The sequence below is a fragment of the Trachypithecus francoisi genome, unplaced genomic scaffold (assembly GCF_009764315.1).
Source record: "Trachypithecus francoisi isolate TF-2019V2 unplaced genomic scaffold, Tfra_2.0 Lachesis_group0, whole genome shotgun sequence".
Classification (NCBI taxonomy): Eukaryota; Metazoa; Chordata; class Mammalia; order Primates; family Cercopithecidae; genus Trachypithecus; species Trachypithecus francoisi.
The window spans coordinates 185590730-185611358 of NW_022681453.1; the positions used below are offsets into that span (position 1 = coordinate 185590730).

General features: G+C 46.7%; 1 protein-coding gene across 4 annotated transcripts in view; it reads left to right on the top strand.

Moving 5' to 3' along the window:
* The first annotated feature begins 3549 nt into the window (after positions 1 to 3549).
* Positions 3550 to 20629, top strand: part of ST6GAL1 (ST6 beta-galactoside alpha-2,6-sialyltransferase 1) — a 149520-nt gene continuing 132440 nt past the window's right edge. For all 4 annotated transcript variants that reach the window (XM_033213013.1, XM_033213011.1, XM_033213010.1 and 1 more), the window contains exon 1: positions 3550 to 4030. The gene's annotated coding sequence lies outside the window, so the exon portion shown is untranslated. The remainder of the gene's footprint in view (positions 4031 to 20629) is intronic.

The window sequence follows — 20629 nt, forward strand, 5'->3', positions numbered from 1 at the left end:
GGTTCAAGAAATTCTCCTGCCTCAGCCTCCTGAGTATCTGGGACTACAGGCGAGTGCCATCACACCCAGCTAAGTTTTTGTATTTTTAGTAGAGATGAAGTTTTGCCATGTTGACCAGGCTAGTCTTGAACTCCTGACCTCAGGTGATCCGCCCTTTTCAATCCCCCAAAATGCTGAGATGACAGGTGTGAGCCACCATCCCTGGCCTGGGTCTCTTTTACAAGGGTGCTAGTTCCACTCGTGAGGGCTCTGTCCTCACAACCTAATCACCTCCCCCAAACGCACCACCTCCTACTACCATTATCTTGGGGGTTAGGAATTCATTGTACGAATTTTGGGGGATACAACATTCAGACCATAGCAGGAAGGTGTGGGTGGAGGGCCCAGAACTGAGATACTGTCCAGAGGGAAAGTGGGTATCTGTACTCCTCAAAAAAACCAAAACCAACCAGGCAAGGCAGGGACCCCAGAGATAATGGGAGGAGAAGCTTCACACGTATAGACTGGGGAGGACAGGATCATCTCCAAAGGAATGCCCCAGCCTCTGCCTCTCACTTATAGGTCAGAGAGTCCCCATTGATGAGAGAGAACCTCGGTAGAGGCTGCTCCACAATGGTTCCCATCCTGGAATTTTACCAGGCGCACCCCTGCTTGCCCACTCATCTGTCTCAGAGGTCCAGGAAATTTTCGCACCTGTCATATCATCTGTGCTTATCTCAGTGTTGAAATAACCTTTTCCCTTGTTTTCTCCTTAATTTGGTTTTCCAGTTCTCTGGAAAAGAGAACTATGGAATGGGGACTGGACAACCTTTGAAAGAGCCTCTCCTGCTTTTGTTCTTAGTTTTTTCTGTTTTTTGGGACGGAGTCTCGCTCTGTTGCCCAGGCTGGAGTGCAATGGTGCGATCTTGGCTCACTGCAAGCTCTGTCTCCTGGGTTCACGCCATTCTCCTGCCTCAGCCTCCCCAGCAGCTGGGACTACAGGCGCCTGCCACCATGCCTGGCTAATTTTTTGTGTGTTTTTAGCAGAGACACGGTTTCACTGTGCTAGCCAGGATGGTCTCGATCTCCTGACCTCATGATCTGCCCGCCTTGGCCTCCCAAAATGCCGGAATTACAGACGTGAGCTACCACGCCTGGCTGTTATTAGTTCTTTTTTTCTTTTTTTCTTTTTTTTTTTTTTTTGAGACGGAGTCTCGCTCTGTCGCCCAGGCTGGAGTGCAGTGGCTGGATCTCAGCTCACTGCAAGCTCCGCCTCCCAGGTTTACGCCATTCTCCTGCCTCAGACTCCCGAGTAGCTGGGACTACAGGCGCCTGCCACCTCACCCGGCTAGTTTTTTGTATTTTTTAGTAGAGACGGGGTTTCACAGTGTTAGCCAGGATGGTCTCGATCTCCTGACCTCGTGGTCCGCCCGTCTCAGCCTCCCAAAGTGCTGGGATTACAGGCTTGAGCCACCGTGCCCGGCCTGTTCTTAGTTCTTAAGTAGTGTTGACACATGGGTGATGATGAAGGAGATGATTAAGGCTTTCAAAGAATGTGGAAGAATGTGTCAAATTCTCTCTTCACTTCCTAGATGACTTCAGTTTCCTAATCCATAAAATAGGACAAAGACCACTACTTATCTGATGAAAAGGAGAGACAGTGTAATAAGCAAGGTGCTTTGAATACTGTTTTACTCCATTTTCACACTACTGAGAAAATTACAAATTACCCAAGACTGGGTAATTTATAAACAAAAGAAGTTTAATTGACTCACAGTTCCGCATGGCTGGGGAGGCCTCAGGAAACTTATAATCATGGTGGAAGTTGGAGGGAAGCAGAGCACATCTTACATGGTGGCAGGTGAGAGAGAGGATACAGGGGAGATGCCAGACACTTATCAAACAACCAGATCCCGTGAGAACTCCCTATCACAAGAACATCATGGAGTAACCGCCCCCATGATCCAATCACCTCCCATGAGGTCCCTCCCCTGACACATGTGGATTGCAATTCAAGATGAGATTTTTGGGTGGCGACACAGAGCCAAACCATATCAGATCTCCAAATGGTAGCTATTATTTAGATGTCCTTTTCTTCTGTCTTGACACAGTCACTGACACAGTTCAGGCTCTTATTATATCTCCACTGATGTCAGCTTCCAATCTAGTCTCTTGCATTCTCTGCTTCTGCCATCTATTTTCCAGTGTAGTGCCAGCGGAATCCTTGAAAAATACAAAGATGCATGTCATGCTACTGCACAGAATCTTTTAATAGCCTCCTTTTTTCCCCCCGCGTTTTAGAATAGGGCCTAAAATCTTCAATGTAGCATCTTTCCAGAAATAGTCTTCTGAACTTGTCTGCTTTTATTCATTCACTCATACATACATTTTACTGTTAGGAGCACCTTCTATAGGCCGAACACTAAGCTAAGTGTTTCACATAGGTCATTTCACATAATCCTGAAAACAATGCTTTCCTTAATATCTCCATTTTGCAGAAGAGGAAAGGGAGGTTCACAGGATGTGGAACTCACCCAAGAAGACACAGCTAGTTGGTTATAAAGATTTGAATTCACTCTGGCTGGCACTCCCTTCAATTGGAGCTCTTTGTACTGAGCAAAAATGTCTCAGGGGCAGTAGGAAAGGGAATGACAGCATCAGCAGAAGGGAGCCAGGATCAGGACAGGGAGGAAGCAGTGTTTGGAAGAAGGGTGCTGGGGATGGGGTGCGGATGTAACTTTCCTTTCCAAGGTTGGTGATGGGGAGTAGGCACCTCATTTGGAGACAGAACTTTGGGCCTGGGCTTCAGGCACTTTAAGTGTGCACTGGACTTTGTGTTCCCAGAGGACCCCCAAACATTTCAGTACCTCCTTCCTTTCCCCCTTCCCACCCAGCACAAAGCCTGGTGCCTAGCGTGCACTCAGTAGACAACTGGGATATGACTATTGCCTCTGGTAGTCACATCCTCTCTTTCGGCTATGGAAGGCTGGAGTCGAGGCCTTAAAGGCCCCTCCCGCCCTCCTATTGGGCAGTTTTTCTGTCTTAGGGAAATCGCCTTGGGGCTATCGGGGGTGGTCAGTACGCAGCTTGGTTAATCCTCTTTCCTTCCCCAGCAGCCCCACCGTCGTCCGAGTGAAAAGAAAGAACCACGCTCCCTTCACCATCCAGGCTGAGGCTTCGGTCTTTCAGCTTGCAGGTTGGGGTGGAAGCCTCTGGGTGCAGGGCGCTCCTCTCCCTCTGTATTTGCCATTTGAGAGCACCTAGTACGAGCCATGCCCCAGTGTTGGGAGGTTAATACCAAACGCAGTGAAAGATTTTGTTCTTTCCTATTCTAGATAAGAGGAATACGAGTCTTCAGAGAGGTTAAGTGACTTCCTCAGGGTCTCGCAGTCAGCCGGTAACAGAGACCGGGTGTAAGGTGCCCGCATATTAGGACCAAAAGCCTGTTAAATTCAGCCCTCGCGGCCAAGCGGGGAAGAGGCATTTAGGGGTCTTTGCGCAGCCGCGTAGCCCCTCCTACTTGGTCCTGGATCCACCCTCCTTGAGGGCAGGCAGGATTGTGGTATCACCCGGTGCCTTCATCAGGAATCTTTAACCCCAAGCCCGCTCGCTAGCGACCTCCAGGCCGGTTTGGGGCGCGGTGTGGTCAGTGGCGAGAGGTGGAGTGGGGGCGGAGACCGACCCAGTCTTCGCAACTCTATTTGCATACGGAGGCGACTCGCTTCCTTCCCGCCCCTCCGCCGCGCTCTTCCTTCCTTCTCCCGTCCCTTCCAGTCTGTGTCTTTCTGTCCCCCGTTCCTCCCCAGCGGACCCCTCCTCCGAGACTCCCTCGTGGGGTTCCCAGCTCCCGGGCGCTCCTGCCCTTGCCGAGCGCGGTTTCTGGAGTCACCTGGGGGAGGGGAGTCCTGGGCAGGGTCGGGCTGGGGAAGACGCCTGGGGCACTGCCCGGCGCTAACAAAGGGAGCCGGTACCGACCGGCGTGGGCGCAGAGCGGGCGGCCGCCACTGAGCGGGCTGAGCAACCGCAGCTTCCGCGGCCGAGAGTGCAGCGAGTGAGTAGGGGGTGCAGTGGGCGGCGGCGCGGCCCGGGCTCTCCCGGGAGGAGTGTGATGCAAAGGGGCGCGGGAGGATAGCGGAGCCGCGGGGCCCGTGGCGCGCCTAGGGCGCAGGGAATCTCTCTCCAGCGCCGCCTCAGTTGCTTTGGCTCCGGGGCTGGCCGCCTTTGGCTGGGGGTGTGTGTATATTTGTCCGGGTCAAAGGGCCACCCAGGCTTCTCTGTGGCTCCGCGAGCCTGCGGATCCACAACAAACCCACGTGCGCGCAGCCCCGGGGAACACCGATTTCTCCACGGCATCGTCAGTGTTTGGCGGGGAGGTGGGGTGGGGGGAGCGGTGGGGAGGGGCGGTGCGCCTCGCAGAGTCCGGGTTCCTTCAAATCCTGCCTTCTGGGTTTACGGATCGACAAATTGAGGCCCGCGGCAGCTGAGGGGCCACAGGCACCATAACAAACGCACGTGCGCCCTGCCCAGAGATCTAGACACACCGCAAACCCTTAGGGGCTGCCCTGCGGTGCCGGGCCATTGTCTCAGCCTAGCGGGAGGGAGTGGCTCTAGAGGCGCCACTTGCTGGAGGAGGGCGAGAGAGACATTTAAAAGGTACCGCTTGGGCATCAGACTAAACTGCCAGACTTAAAAAGGGAAATCAAAACAAGAAAGCAGCTACAAAAACGTTACTCCAGGCTGAGAGTCGGTCCCCGGCCGTGGCGCACTCGTTTGGGTGAAGTGGGCCACCCCTCACTTTCACCTCCTGGAAGGCTCTTAGAGGTGTGGGTTGGGTTAAGGGTCTAAGGGTGCCCCTCAGAAAAACATAGTGCTGGGCGCACCACTCTGGCGATTGCCTCTGTGGGGGATATTTTGGGCGCCTCCTCAGCCTTCGGGAAGAATGGTCAATGTACGCGTCGCCCAGTGCGGTCTTGTGCTTTACCTCTGAGGCCCATGTCCGTGTGCCCAGACACCCCAGATGTCACTAGCACCTTTTGGCTTCTTATGCATTTTCGCAAGCAAGGCCAGCCGAGACCTCGTGTTCTAGCTGGGGGCATACAATTTTCAGTTCTGAGTTTATTTGAAAGAAATTCCGAGACCCAGAAAGAGAGGACTCTTGTTTGTTTTGCTTTTTCTTTACTTACATATATGCTCAGCTCAGCTTTGCAGATGTTAATCAGACACGATCTGCAGCAGGGAGATGGTTTCGGGGTGAATTGGTCTCTGAGGCGATGGTGTTGGTACAGGTTGTGGGCGTGCAGTGTGAGCAGGAATGGAGGCGCCTCCACCCCAGTGTGTGCCTGCTGAGCGGGCGGGCTGCTGCCTCACCTTGGCTAGTGTGGCTGAAGATTAACCTGTTCGGGGGGGGGGGAACTGGAGAGCCTCCAATCCTATTGCACTGTTACTGAAAAGGTCTAGAGAGCATCTAGGGAGCCTTCTTATTTTACAGGCAGGAAGCTGAGGCCGGAGAGTTCAGCCACTTGTCCAAGTTTAAACCGGGTGAAACGGGCCACAGAGAGAACACTGAGTGTGGGTCTCCCAACTCCCACTGCATCGCCCTGCCAGCAACTAAAGGCAAAACCGGGATTCTGTGGTTGGCTTAAAAGGCAGTGGCCTTAGGCAGAATAGGGTTAAACAAAGAGTAATTCAAATCGAAAGCTGCACCCTTCCATTATCCCTTTCAAGAGTTCTTTATTCTGTTGAGAAAAAATAGATTTAGTCATTCCTTACTCTCTTTCTAGCCTTTCAAAAGCTTAGTTATTTTTCTGTCCTGGCTGCCCCTTCCCCTCAAATTGGAATAAGGCCAGCTACGGAGACTCAGATGTTTTGCCTCTCATCCTTGTGCCAGGAGGCCTTTGTTTGGGCAAAAGCATGGGCTGTTGACATCAGCCCCACGGGGGAGAAAGTGTCTCTTAGAAAGCTACTCCTGAGTCACTTGTGAGAGCATTGTTTTCATTGATTTTATTAAAGTTACTTTTTTTTTTTTAAATGAAAGTCCTATGGAAGTAGCTGCTTATTTTTGTATTTGGCAGAGAAGTAGGAAAACCAAAACAACACGGAGAAGCCGGATTTCCCCAAAGTTAACATGTTGTTTTGCACTGTGCCTGTTATCTCCTAGTTACACTTGTTTCTTCTCCTTAGAGTTTCCAGGGTGTCATGATGATTCTGGTAGCATTAGGAGGCAGCCAAATGCCTAGGCAGATAGGGGCGGGGGGTACCCGGTGAAACCCCCACCTCCAGGCCAAAGACAGTTTAAAGCCTGAAAGCCAAGCTCTAAGATAAATCCTCAGACCAGAGTGTCAACTTCTGTTTGACATGCTTTTCCCCTATTGATCCTTACCTTCACCTATTTTACATATACCTACCCTTTCCTAATTGGCTTTCTACACTGCTGTGCCCACCTTTGAGTCATGTCTTTGCTTTAATCTTTTGTGCATACTCACAAACCCGGTGAGCATGCATTCCCCATTCTGAGTCCATAAAAGTCCCTTGACCCAGCCACAATGGGGAGCTTTTCCGTCTTCAGGTAGGGGACCAACCCCGCAACTCCTCTCTGCTGAAAGCTGTTTTCATCACTCAGTAAAATTCTTCTCTGCTTTCCTCTGCCTTCAATGTGCAGTGTATCCTCATTATTCTTTGGTGTGGTGCAAGAGCTTAGAACCACCGATTGCTGGTACAAGCTGTAATACAGTGAGCTGGGACACACTCGCATGGCTGAGTGAAGCACAGGTGGGGCGTCGCTGGCCGGAGGACCAAGAAGAAAAATCCTACGTCAATTCCACTTGGCCGTGCCGTAAAGTTTTCTCACCAGGACGCTGACCCTGTAAGGAACTTCAGAAATCATCTGACTGGACCCTTTTACTTTCCAGATGGGAAAACTGAGGCCTAGAGAAGAGAAATTACTTGCCCAATGATACACAACAATGCACGGTCTATTTTTAGTGCCCCTTTTTGCATAAAGGGAAATTGTTGCATCAAATCAGTTGTTGTTGGTACTCCACAGAAAAGCCAAAGTTATGGTTGTTATAACAACACCCTTTAAGTCAGAGAACCGACTCCGTATGGATTTAAATAGGTTTGGTTATTAAGCAAAGCCAGGGATCCCAGTGGTACGTATGCTGAATATTGCAGTTATCTCTGGGGATCAGCTTTCTTTAGTGTTTGCTAAATGGTTCACTTTACTCTTGTGCTGGGTTCCTCCATGTCTCTCTGTCTTGTGCTTCCCCATTTAGGGGCTGCTTTGTGTGAAATCATAAGGCAAGAGGCAGTAAGAAGACAGAAGAGAGAGGCGCCACTTAGCTGTTCATGCTACTTAACCTCTTGGGCTCCAGTTTTCTTCTTTGTACAGTGAGAGCCCTCCTTGCCCAGTCTCTGTACAGGCTGTTCCAGCGGAGTGGAAGATGCTCAGGCTTTAGAGCCATAGGAAGGGTTTGGGGTCATCTTCCTGTCTCCAGTATTACTTTAAGACCAGCAGGCTGGGCCGGGCATGGTGGCTTACTCCAATAATCCCAGCACTTCAGGAGGCCGAGGAGGGAAGAGTTCGAATTCCTTGAGCTCAGGAGTTTGAGATCAGTCTGAGCAACAGTGAGACCACCTCCCCCACCGCCATCTCTACAAAAAATAAAAGAACAAAATCAGCCAGGCATGGTGGTGCGCTCCTGTGGTCCCATCTACTTGGGAGGCTGAGACAGGAGAATCGCTGGAGCTTGGGAAGTGGAGGCTGCAGTGAGCCGAGATCTCGCCACTGCACTCCAGCCTGGGCGACAGAGTGAGACCCTATCTCAAAAACAGAAAATGAAACAACACAAAACAACAACAGAAAACCAGCAGGCTGCTTCTGCGTTGTGTACAGTGACAGCAGTAAGGTGTATGAATCTCCTGGGGTTGTTGAGGGCATTAAGTCACATGACACATTCTTACGACCGGTCAGACCTCGTGGCAGGCTTGAGTGCTTACCAGCTTTCAAAAACATTGTTTTTAAACTTTTATTTTGGGTTCGGGGTACATGTGCAGGTTTGTTATACAGGTAAACTTGTATCATGGGGTTTTGGTGTACAGAGTATTTAGTCACTCAGGTACTAAAACTTGGACCCAGTAATTATTGTCCTTGCTCCCTTTCCTCCTTCCCCCCTCCACACTTCAAGAAGGGCCTGGTATCTGGTGCTCCCCTCTTGGTGTCCATGTGTTCTCATTATTTAGCTCCTACTTATAAGTGAGAACATACGGTATTTGGTTTTCTGCTCCTGTGTTAGTTGGCTAAAGATAATGACCTCCAACTCCATCCGTATTCCTGCAGAGGATATGATCTCAATCTTTTTTATGGCTGCATAGTATTCCATGGTATATGTGCACCACATTTTCTTTATCTAGTCTACTGTTGATGAGTATTTAGGTCTTTGCTACTGTGAATAGTGCTGCAGTGAACATATGTGTGCATGTGTCTTTATGGTAGAACAGTTTATATTCGTTTGGGTATTTACTCAGTAATGGGATTGCTGGGTCAATGGCAGTTCTATTTTTAGTTTTCTGAGGAATCCCCACACTGCTTTCTACAATGGTTGAACTAATTTACACTCCCACCAACAGTGTATCAGCATTACCTTTTCTCTGCAAGCTTGCCAGCATCTGTTACTTTTTGACTTTCTGATAATATCCCTTCTGACTGGTGTGAGACCAGCTTTTAAAGTGGTGAGAATGTTAGTGGGAGAATGACCCCATAGGGTAAGCTCATGTGTTCAGATTAGAAAAACCTCATCTTTCACAAAGAGGTGTAAAGCAAGGCCTGCCTGCCAAACTGCCAAGGGAGGCTTTGAGTAGTTGTGAAGTTTGTGTGACTCTAAGGTGACTAGAACTAGTAAAACAAACAAACCAACAAAAATTAAAATCAGAACCTTCACACGTAAGTGAGTAAAATCTCCAGTCATTCTATTTATGTGTTCTGTATTTACTGACAAACAGGTGGTAGGGGTGGAGGGGGTCTTGTGCTTAACCTGAGATTACAAAGAGCGTGGAGACCCATCCTTTGCCCACGGAAAGCCCAGCCTAGCTCCACCACCCTTGCTTAAAACACTTTTGGCTCTCCCTTAGAAATTGCCCTCAGGAGCCCAGAGAAAATTGATTTAATTTATCTCAGTATTGACCTCTGGGGTCCCCTTCTCTTCATGAATAAAGGCAAGAGCAGGTGGTAAATGACAGAGTAGAAGAGGGAAGGCTTCAGAGAAAATCTGGCCCTCTGGAAATATGAGGACAAGGTTGCATTAAAAAAATACAGGAATAATTCATTAATGAAATTCACAGTAATTGTTCTGGACCATTAGATTCCTGAGAATTTGAACAGGGAGTTAGTTGCTCCGATATAGTATCAGTCATTTATTCTGTAAGAACTGAATTAGAGGCCAATGAATTTTTTCTTGCTTGTCTGCAGAAAGCTATACGATGGCGTTCTGACTCCTATAGATGTATTTTTGATAGACTTATATGTAACAGTAACATTGAGCAGTGCAGTTTCACCATATTAAAATACTGAGATGATTTTCTAAATCATTATTATACTAGAAAGGTCAGGTTAGCCTTCAGAATCAATGTAGTGATTTAATTTTTATTTATTCTGATTACAAAAATAAAGCTAGGGGCCGGGTACAGTGGCTCATGCCTGTGATTTCAGTACTTTGGGAGGCCGAGGCAGCTGGATCACCTGAGGTCAGGAGTTCAAGACCAGCTTGACCAACGTGGTGAAACCCCATCTCTACTAAAAACACAAAAATCAGCCGGGCATGGTGGGCGGGTGCCTGTAATCTCAGCTACTTTGGAGGCTGAGGCAGGAGAATCGTTTGAACCCAGGAGGCGGAGGTTGCAGTGAGCCAGGATTGCACCACTGCACTCCAGCTTGGGTGACAGAGCAAGACTCTGTCTCAAAAAAAAAAAGCTTGCCCGTTGAGGATAATTTGGAAAGTTCTGTACAAAAAAGCATAGAGAAACAGAAAAAAATTCCGCTCTCCAAAGACAACCCCTCTTAACAGTTGACAATTTTCCTTCTTCTTTTTTTTAAAAATGGATTTATTTTTTGTAAATGGTTGCAAACATACTGTATGTGCAGTTATGTCTCTTGCCTTCTTGCTTAACCTTCCCATATATACATTTCATGGTTAACATTGCAAAGCTGTACCCTTTCATTCATCACCCATATCAGCTGTTCAGCGTCTCCAAGGTCGTGTGGACCCCTGGGATCTCATCATTTCAGTGAGGGCCTGTAAAATTTCAGGAGCCTCCAACTGCCTCTGCCTTTCCCACCGTTGTCTCAAGTGTTCAGCCATCACCCGTCGGTTCTTTAGAGGTCTACAGGTACTGGTAGTACAGTGGGGGGAGAAGAGCCCTGCACGTGGCCTTGAGTTCTAGTCTGCCCTTGTGACCTTCAAAAACTTAAATATTCCAGTCTTCATGTCTGTATGTGTTAAATGAGCAACTGCAGTGTCACTTATTAATTTATTCACCACATATTTGAGTGCCCACTCTAAACCAAAGATAAATAAGAGCTTAGTTTTTTAGAACTCGTAGTTCAAAGGAGGAGGCAGGGGTAATAAGAGATTAGTACAGGATGCCGTGCGACCGTGAGGAGGGAGTCACCAATGACTGGAGCAGTGGGAAAGGCTTCCTGCATGAGGCCACATTAGACAGCCAACAACATCTAACTTCTCTTACTGTAATTGACACCGTGATTAAAATATCTGTGAAGAGCCAGGTGTGGTGGCTCACTTCTGTAATCCCAGCAGTTTGGGAGACTGAGACAGTCAGATCACCTGAGGTCAGGAGTTTGAGACCAGTCTGGCCAACATGATGAAATCCCGTCTCCACTAAAAATACAAAAAACAGCCAGGCATGGTGGTGGGTGCCTATAATCCCAGCTACTCGGGAGGCTGAGGCAGGAGAATTGCTAGAACCCGGTAGGCAGAGGTTGCAGGGAGCTGAGATCTCACCACTGCACTCCAGACTGGGTAACAGAGCAAGACTCTGTCTCAAAATGAAATATAATGAAATAAAATAAAATATTTATGAAGAAATCTCTGTTCATTTTCCAGATGATTCCCATAGGATAGTCCTAAAGTTGAGATTACTGGGTTATACTTTAAAGGATATGACCAGTTTTAAAACTTCATAGATTTAGTTCAATTACCTATAAAGTCTTAAAGTAGCTAAATATATATTGTGGGAATGGGAAAAACTAGCAGCACAATGAATTTGGGATTTGCATTCTTGCCCACTATGTACCACCTATGTAGACTTGGGCAAGCTACTTAAGTTTACTAAGCTTCCATTTCCTTCTCTGTAAAATGGGGATAGCAGACCTTATCTCATAGGCGATTATAAGCATTAGATGAAATCATAGGTAAAAGGCTCAGTACAGTGCCAGGTATACAAGAAGCACTCAGTTAAGTAATAGCTGTTATTGCTATAACTGAGGTTTTCACAAGCCGCACACTTTTGTTCCTGGTATTTTTTCTTACCATGACAGCAAGCTATTGTTTGGCTTTCTGTGCTGAGGGAAGCAGAAAGTTAATTAAAATGGAAACCCCCCACCAAGTGACAAGTTGAGAGAGAAATGATCACTCACATGATGGGTCAAAAAAAAAAAAGTCTTTTTTATTATGGAAAATTTCAAACATACAAAAGTACAGAGAAGAGTGTAAGGAACCCTTTATATCACTTGGCTTCAACTCTGACTGAAACTTGAGGCTGATCTGTAACCCCATCATCAACCCCAGATTACATGCAAGTACATCCCAGACATCTTATCAGCCCGGCCATAGCTAGTTCAGTCGCATGTCACGTGATGCGTGTTTGAGGCAGAGTTGTGCTGGCTAGGAACCTGTCTCTGCTGTCGCAGTCATGGGACTGTGTGTGTATGTGTGTGTAGTGGGGATTGGGAGTTAGGAGAGAGACAGAAAGTCAACTTAGGAACTGTTTTTTTTGTTTTGTTTTGAGACAGGGTCTCGCACTGTCACCCAGGCTGGAGTGCAGTGGGACGATCATGACTCGCTGCAGTCTCTGATCTCCCAGGCACAAGCAATCCTCCTGCCTCAGCCTCCCGAGTAGCTGGGACTACAGGCATGCACCACCACACCCAGTAAATTTTATTTTTATTTTTTGTAGAGATGGGTGCCTCACTGTGTTGCCCAGGCTTGAACTTCCGGGCTCAAGTGATCCTCCTGCTGTGGCCTCCTAAAGTGCTGGGATTACAGGCATGAGCCACCATGCCCAGCCTCCATCCTGGGCACTTCTTAAGTTTTACTGCCCAAGTAAGGAGGCCTTACTGTGTCCCGAACAGACAGGGTGGAAGGAGCACTGAATTCAGAGTCAGGAAACCTGATTTCAAATAAGGGCCCCACCCCATAATGGATTTATGCTTTTAGAAAGTGACTTTTGAATTTCTTGCGGCATATTTGTAAACATTGTGTGAGTATTAAATGAGATAATCCATGTGACAGCTGAAGTGGCTCAATATGAGTTGGACCTAAATCAGACTCAGCCTTCCCTTCCTGAGACAGCCTTCCCTTCCCGAGAGGCAGTCTCCATATGCAGCTGAGGTACCTGACGGCCACCTGCGGCCTCACTAGAATGCATTCAGGGAGCGTTGCTGCCAGTCTCTCATGCTGAAGATGTGGTGGTGGCTCAGATGAGCATCTGACTCACACAACGCCCCATGCTTGCAAATCTCCCGTCCCCTCTGTTAGTTAGTGCCTTCCCTCTGCTTTATGTATGAGGGCAGGGGATCCAGAGAAGGTCCCGGTCCTTGGTAGCAGGCCCTCTCACACCCCTTCTATGGGAAGACAGGGTCCCCTTTCCACCTCTGACTTTGATGATTCTTCGTCTCCTCTAACTTTCTGTTACACCCACGTAGGAATTTTTGACTCAAATAAAATCGGAAAGTCGATCTGATTTAGTAATCAAGTCAGTCCTCTCCTTCATCCTCTGGGACACCCATTATTTCAACACCTGGACTGTGACTTGTGGTCTCTGGCTGTTGCTGGCTAGCTATGTGCCCTTGGACAAATGCATGCCACCCTGGGTATGCCACCTCGGAGAATCAACTCTCAGCCCTGTGCAGCCCCTTCCAGCTCTGAGATTATCAAATGAAACATACATGTAAGATTGAGAGGCTTCTTCACATAAATAATAAATGAAATGATTTTTTTTTAGAATATTGAAACGGGGTAAAAAGTTAACCCCTCAGCTTATGCTATTCCTCCCTCATTCCACTTCTCTTTGCAGTGACTACTGTTTGCAGTTTGATGTCTGTCCTTCCAGCTCCTTTGTAAACATTTATATAGGTATTTATGGTTATATGCAAATACGTTTTTAAAACTCAGTAGATAGATTACAATCAAGCTTGTTCAACCCATGGCGTGGGGGCTGCATGTAGCCCAGGATGGCCTTGATGCGGCCCGACACAAATTCGTAAACTTTCTTTAAAAATTATGAGGTTTTTTTTGCATTTTTCTTTTTTCTTTAATCTCATCAGCTATCATTAGTGTTAGTGTATTTTATGTGTGGCCCAAGATAATTCTTCCAATGTGGCCCAGGGAAGCCAAAAGATTGGACATTCCTGACATTGTACTAACCCATTTACAAACTTGCCTTTTTCATTTTACTGTATGTATTGGAGGTCTTCCCATAACAGTGTTTTTTTTTTTTTTTATAGCTGCATTGCATTCTATATTTTGAATGTGTTTTCCTTACCAATCTTCTGTTGATGGACATTTATGTATTCCCATAAAAATATATTTCTAAGTGTTTTTAGACCTCAAACATTACGGAAAGATAGTTGTAAATGTCAGTGGGTCAAATGAACCTGGTCCGTCAAGTTCTGGAAAGGGTGGTGAGAGAGTGGGCACAGAAACACGGGGGTCTGCACTCTGGAAAGCTGATTTGAAGGGCTCTCAGGAAGCTACCAAGAGGCTGCTTGCATGGAAGGTTATTTTTGGAGGTAGTCTGCCTGGTTTGGTGTCCTCAGCTGCAAGTGCAAAAACGGAGCTGCGTCATCACCTTCCCCTCCCCCTCTCACCATCCTTGGGCCTTCCAAGTTTGTTTCTGTTCTCAGGGTCAGGATCAGGACCTCATGGGAGAACTGGCACTTAAGTGATAGAGAGGGAAGAGAGAGAAGTGAAGAAAAGGAGTGTTTGATCTCAGGCTCTGGAGGAGGAATTGTGATAGTTATATTGTACTTTGTCTGGTTGTTCAAACCTACCTGGAGTGTTATGCTTCCCTGGGTCCCCTCCAGAGAGTGAGAAAATGATCCAAACCCAGAAAGTGACTACTCGGAAGACAGTGGCTTAGGACAGCATATCGGAGGTGGGATAAATGTGGAAACTAGGACTTTCTAGTCTGCAGGAGATAAAAATAAGAGGCATCCTTTTCATGTGGAAGAAATCACACTTCAGTAGAGGCACACTGAGTGGCTGCTGCAGAGGGGAGAAGCAAGATGGGGGTGGGTGAGGAGGGGAAAGAGTTGCAGGAAGACAAATAAGAACTGACTTAATGGAGCTACCCAACAATGGAACAAGCTATGTCACAAGGGCGCCACTGCCGTGTTATAAAGTGATCCAAGCAAAAGTTGCAAGTAAACTTGTTTGTCATCAGAGGACTTCTGCATTGCAGAGGGGTTGACGTTAATGCCCACGTAGACCCCCTCCAGCTTTGAGAGTCTGTGACTATGGGGCAAGAAGCAGAAAGGTGCAAACTAGAACTAAAGGGGTGGGACAAATTATAGACAATGTAATGAAGCAGTTTTCACCTGCTCTGAAAAGGTAGAATAAGATGGAAGCCATCAAAGGAGGCTTAAGCCTTGTTTCCCTTGGATCTTGGCAACCCTCTCCCTGCTCTGTCCTTGGCTTCAGCTCCCTTTGGCCTTGTATTCATAAATTATTTCCACCAGAATAAATATATTACATACACTTGACCAGGAAATCTGGCAAGGAAATGACCAGGAAATCTGGTCTGTCAGGAGATGACCAGGAAATCTGGCAACTGGAAAAGAACTACCTGCCCCAGGAGGATGATTATACATTTTTTTCATTGCAGTCTTTGTAAATCTGCATCCATCTCCTGGTTGATGGAGTCTTCCCCAGCACAGTGCTGAGCTTCCAGCTTTAATTTTAGGAACGCTGTACCCTTTACAACCTCTTGACGGTCCTCTGTGCTGGAATTGAGGGCACCCATCATGTTTAAGGCTGATCCCTTTCCTTCCTGTAAGTGAAGAATAATGTTTTGACTTGAGTCTTAGCCAAGTCTGGTGAAGGAAACGTGGCATAATTTACCATCTTCTGGGCTTTTGCTGTGTGCCTGGCCCTGATTAGGCATGATGTGTGTTCTCTCATCCAACCATCATAGCAAGATCTGCTCTCTCGGTATCATTAGCTCCATTTTGCAAATAAGAAAACCAAGCTTCAGAAAGGGCTAGAAACTCATCCAATGTTTCACTGCTGCTGAATAGTGAGGCTGGGATTGGGTGTAGTACAGGTTTTTCCATTGCTAATAATTCCTAGTCCTTTGAGTCTGAGACTTGGTTAGTCCTTTTGGTTCACTGGGGGCTTCACTGAGTAATTTCTCCTTACAGAGTTTTTCTTCCATTTCCTTAAGAACATATTAAAGAGCTCGTGAGATAGTCATGTGTGACTAGCATGCCTTTTACATTCAGTATACGTTTGCTCCTTTTTCTTTTTAATAAGAGTTATTTGGGTCAAGCCTGGTTTGCACTTTTTTTATTTTTTATTTTTTCCTTGCCCTTTAAAGCGGTGATATCTATCTGTACCCATTATCTAGTTAAGACTGGGAATAAGCACGCTGTTAGTGAGCATGGCCAAAGATTGACAGGTACCACTACTTGGCTACCTGAATTAAACTTGTAAATGGAACTCAGTATCAGCACTGTTAATGGCTTATCTTGTAGTTGTGCTTTAAGGTTCTTAAGCAGTTTCTTCTTTTGTAGAGTTTATTCAATAATTCAATATTAATTTGTTCATAAAATATTTGTTGAATGTCTGTTATATGCTCAGCATTGGGAATACCTTCATCAAGAACACACATTGTAGATATGTACACGCACATATTCGGTGTAGCTAGCAGAGCCTTGGAGATTAGTGGCAGACAAATCACCCATATCACCCTCTTCCTCTTTTCTCATAGTCCTTGCTTTGTTCTTCCATTCAACAAACATTGAGGGCCTGCTGCAGGCCATCCACAATGCTCATTTCTATTTTTTTATTTTTAAAATTTTTAAAAATGTATTTATTTATTTATTTATTTATTTTTTTTTTTTTTGAGACGGAGTCTCGCTCTGTCGCCCAGTCTGGAGTGCAGTGGCGCAATCTCGGCTCACTGCAAGCTCCGCCTCCCGGGTTTACGCCATTCTCCTGCCTCAGCCTCCCGAGTAGCTGGGACTACAGGCGCCCGCCATCTCGCCCGGCTAGTTTTTTGTATTTTTTAGTAGAGACGGGGTTTCACCGTGTTAGCCAGGATGGTCTCGATCTCCTGACCTCGTGATCCACCCGTCTCGGCCTCCCAAAGTGCTGGGATTACAGGCTTGAGCCACCACGCCCGGCCAAAATGTATTTATTTTTAAGATGGAGTCTCACTCTTTTGCCCAGGCTAGAGTGCAATGGCATGATCTCAGCTCATTGCAACCTCTACCTCCTGGGTTCAAGCGATTCTCCTGCCTCAGCCTCCCAAGTAGCTGGGATTACAGGTGCCCAACACTACGCCCAACTAATTTTGGTATTTTTAGTAGAGATGGGGTTTCGCCGTGTTGGCCAGGCTGGTCTCAAACTGCTGATCTCAGGTGATCTACCCGCCTCGGCCTCCCAAAGTGCTGGGATCACAGGGGTGAGCCACTGTGCCGGGCCTGCAATGCTCATTTGTAGAACATAGATCCAAATAATTCCCATAGTCTGTTCCTTCCAGAGCTTAGTTGAAGGTAGATATGCACATATTAATTACAATATACTGTGATAAGTGTTATGATTTGGGTGTGCACAGATGATGGGAAGAAGATACAGTGAATTTGGGAAATATTTCTGGAAGAGGCAACATACAAGCTTCATCTTAGAAGGTAGTAGCTCTCAGCCTCAGGGAAATGAGCATTTTTGGGGCAGGGGAAGGCTGCAGGAGCAAAGATTTGAGGGTGAGAAACGGCTCATTGTATGTGTCAGGGAAAAACTAGCAGGTTGATATTCCTGGAGAGAAATGCATGAGGCATGAAGTGGCGGGAGTTGAGGCTGGAACCATTATATGCATTATTTAATAGAATTTTCATAACACTGTATACACTATTATTATCTCAATTTTTTTTTTTTTTTTCTGAGATGGAGACTTGCTGTGTTGCCTAGGCTGGAGTACAGTGGCGCGATCTCAGCTCACTGCAATCTCTGCCTCCCGGCTTCAAGCCATTCTCCTGTCTCAGCCTCCTGAGTAGCTGGGATTACAGGTACACACCACCATGCCTGGCTAATTTTTGTATTTTTAGTAGAGACGGAGTTTCACCATGTTGGTAAGGCTGGTCTCAAACTCCTGACCTCATGATCCCCCCGCCTCAGCCTCCAAAAGTGCTGGGATTACAGGTGTGAGCCACCATGCCGGCCTATTATCTCAATAGGTGAGGAAACAAAGGCTGAAGGAGATTGATGACTTGTTCAAAGTCAGACTGTGAGTGTGTTGAGTTGCGTGGACTTGAACATAGGCCTGCTTGCCTCTGGAGCCCATGTCTCAGCCTCCACTTCAGTGCCTGCAGAGGCAGGCTGTGAAGGTCCGGCTTGCTGGCTAAGATGATTGTTCCCTCTCTTTTAATGTTTCAAGGACAACATCCCTTGCCTAATCCTCTTCTTTCCACCTGCCTCATGGTGTTATCCACGTTTTTGTTAAATTGGGACCAGTGAGTCTGATGTTGACAGCTTTTCTGCAGCTTGGTTCTAGGGTTTACCTTCCTTTTTATCCAGCCAATCATTAATCCATAAATCTTCAAATAAAATCTTTATGTGCCCAACCATGTGTGAACAGGGAGAAGATTCATCCCGTTTCTCAAAAGCTCCAGGTTCATTTGTGAGCCCAGGTAGTGCCTGCGAATCCTTTAGCTTGGAGAAACCCTTTGGGAACTGGAACAGGAACAATCACAGTTGGTTGGAGGAATGTGGGCAAATGGGCCTTGAGCTGTCCGTTTAAGGATGAGCAGGAGTTGCGAAGGTGGAGGGCATAACATATGAGCAAAATTATTGTCTCACTTAATGGGTGAATGGGACCTCTTTTGCCTATTCTCCCCATCCTGCAAGATAATTCCTGGGTTAGAGTTGGCTCTCGGGTAGAAGAGGCAGTATGGGGAATTCATTCGTGCAAAATCAAGATTATTGAAAACGAATTAATCAGATCCCGAAGACAGGATGATGAAACTACACAGTGAAATAAAAAAGGTAATTATAGAGCCAAAGAAGACATTGAGGATAAAAACAATGTCATTACAGAAAAACTTAACAGGAAACATAACAGAATCTGTTGAAAATTAAATTGCTAACAGAGAAGGAAGGCTTGAGGAAAATCACAGCCTACGCTGAGAAAAAAGATAAAGCACTTAAATCAAAGATGTAAAGATCATACAAAGGTGACCCTTCAGAAGGGTCATTGGAGAGGTAATTGGAGAGTCTGTGGAGGCACGCATTGCTTTTGCTCATATTCCATTGGCCAAGACTTAGTCACATAGATAGACACACCTGGCTGTAAATAACTCTGGGAAAAGGTCTCCAGCTGAGAGGCCATATGCCTTCTTAAAACTCAGATGTGGGGAAAGCTTTCTATTACTGAAAGGAAAACCTGGATATTGGCATCAACTAGTATCTGCTTTAAGGGAAGTCATGTTGGTCTCACACATGACTAAACAGCTTTATAGAGGCCAGGTGAGGTGGCTCATGCCTAAAATCCCAGCACTTTGGGAGGCTGAAGCCTGAGGATCGCTTGAGGCCAGAAGTTTTGAGACCAGCTTGGGCAACGTGTGGAGACCCTAATGAAAATCATTAGCTGGGTGTGGGAGCGCATGCCTGTAGTCCTGGCTACTTGGAAGACTGATGTGGGAGGATCCCTTGCCCATGAGCTCGAGGCTGCAGTGGGCTGTGATTGTGCCACTGTGCTCTGGGCTGGGTGAAAGACCAACACCCTGTCTCTATTTGAAAAAAAAAAAAAAAAATTGTTGTAGAGTTCTGGGACAAAGGCGATGGGACTGAAGAATTTTACACTCAAATTACTTTGCAAGTACCTCAGGCAGACATCCTCACACATGCAAGAATTTAGGGAATCTAGCACTGAAGAGGCCTTCTCAGGAAACCCACTTGAGGATGAAAAAGATTAATCAACAAACATACTTAGGAAGGCGTAGTGAAAGGTCAATTGGTGAACTCTTTTTTTTTTTTTTTTTGAGACGGAGTCTCGCTCTGTCGCCCGGGCTGGAGTGCAGTGGCCGGATCTCAGCTCATTGCAAGCTCCGCCTCCCGGGTTCACGCCATTCTCCTGCCTCAGCCTCCCAGGCGCCCGCCACCTCGCCCGGCTAGTTTTTTTTTTTTTTTGTATTTTTAGTAGAGACGGGGTTTCACCATGTTAGCCAGCATAGTCTCGATTTCCTGACCTCGTGATCCGCCCGTCTCGGCCTCCCAAAGTGCTGGGATTACAGGCTTGAGCCACCACTCCCGGCCGAACTCTTAATCCATTCAAATAGAGAAGCAAAGCTAAGCAGGGGCAGGGATGGGCAGTGAGGGCTAAGGAGCAGAGTGTGAGGAAGTAGAAAGAATATACCAGAAATAGGGGGTTAGGGGAGACGTGAGGAGATGTTAAGTGTTAACTTTAATTAGAAGTGTACCTTTTCTGGCCGGGCGCAGTGGCTCATGCCTGTAATCCCCGCATTTTGGGAGGCCAAGGCGGGTGGATCACCTGAGGTCAGGAGTTCGAGCCCAGCTTGACCAACATGGTGAAACCCCGTCTCTACTAAAAACACAAAAATTAGCTGGGCATGGTGGCGCGCGCCTGTAATCCTGGCTACTCGGGGGAGCTGAGGCAGAAGAATGGCTTGAACCCGGGAAGCGGAGGTTGCAGTGAGCCGAGATTGCGCCACTCTAGCCTAGGCGACAGAGTGAGATTCCATTTCAAAAAAAAAAAGCAGTGTGCCTTTTCCTTATAAAATAGAATAATGAAATTAGTTATTTTATTTTACTTTAAAACATCTGTTATTATTATTCTTTGAGACAGTGTCTTGTTCTGTCACCCAGGCTGGAGTGCAGTGGCACGATCATGGCTCACTGCAGACTCGATTTCCTGGGTTCAAGTGATCCTCCCGCCTCGTCCTCCAAAAGTATTGGGATTACTGATCTGAGCCACTGCTCCTGACCCCAAGCAGCTATTGTATAAAGCAATCCCCATCTATCCTTTCACACATCCTTTCTTCCATCCTCCACACTTCGATCCATATACCAATATAGAGATGTGAGGAATGATATTAATTCATTTATTTTTTTCCTGGATAGAGGGCTCTTGGGTGATTTTTAGCTCTACATAGTTTCACATATTGATTGATTTTTTTATAAAATAA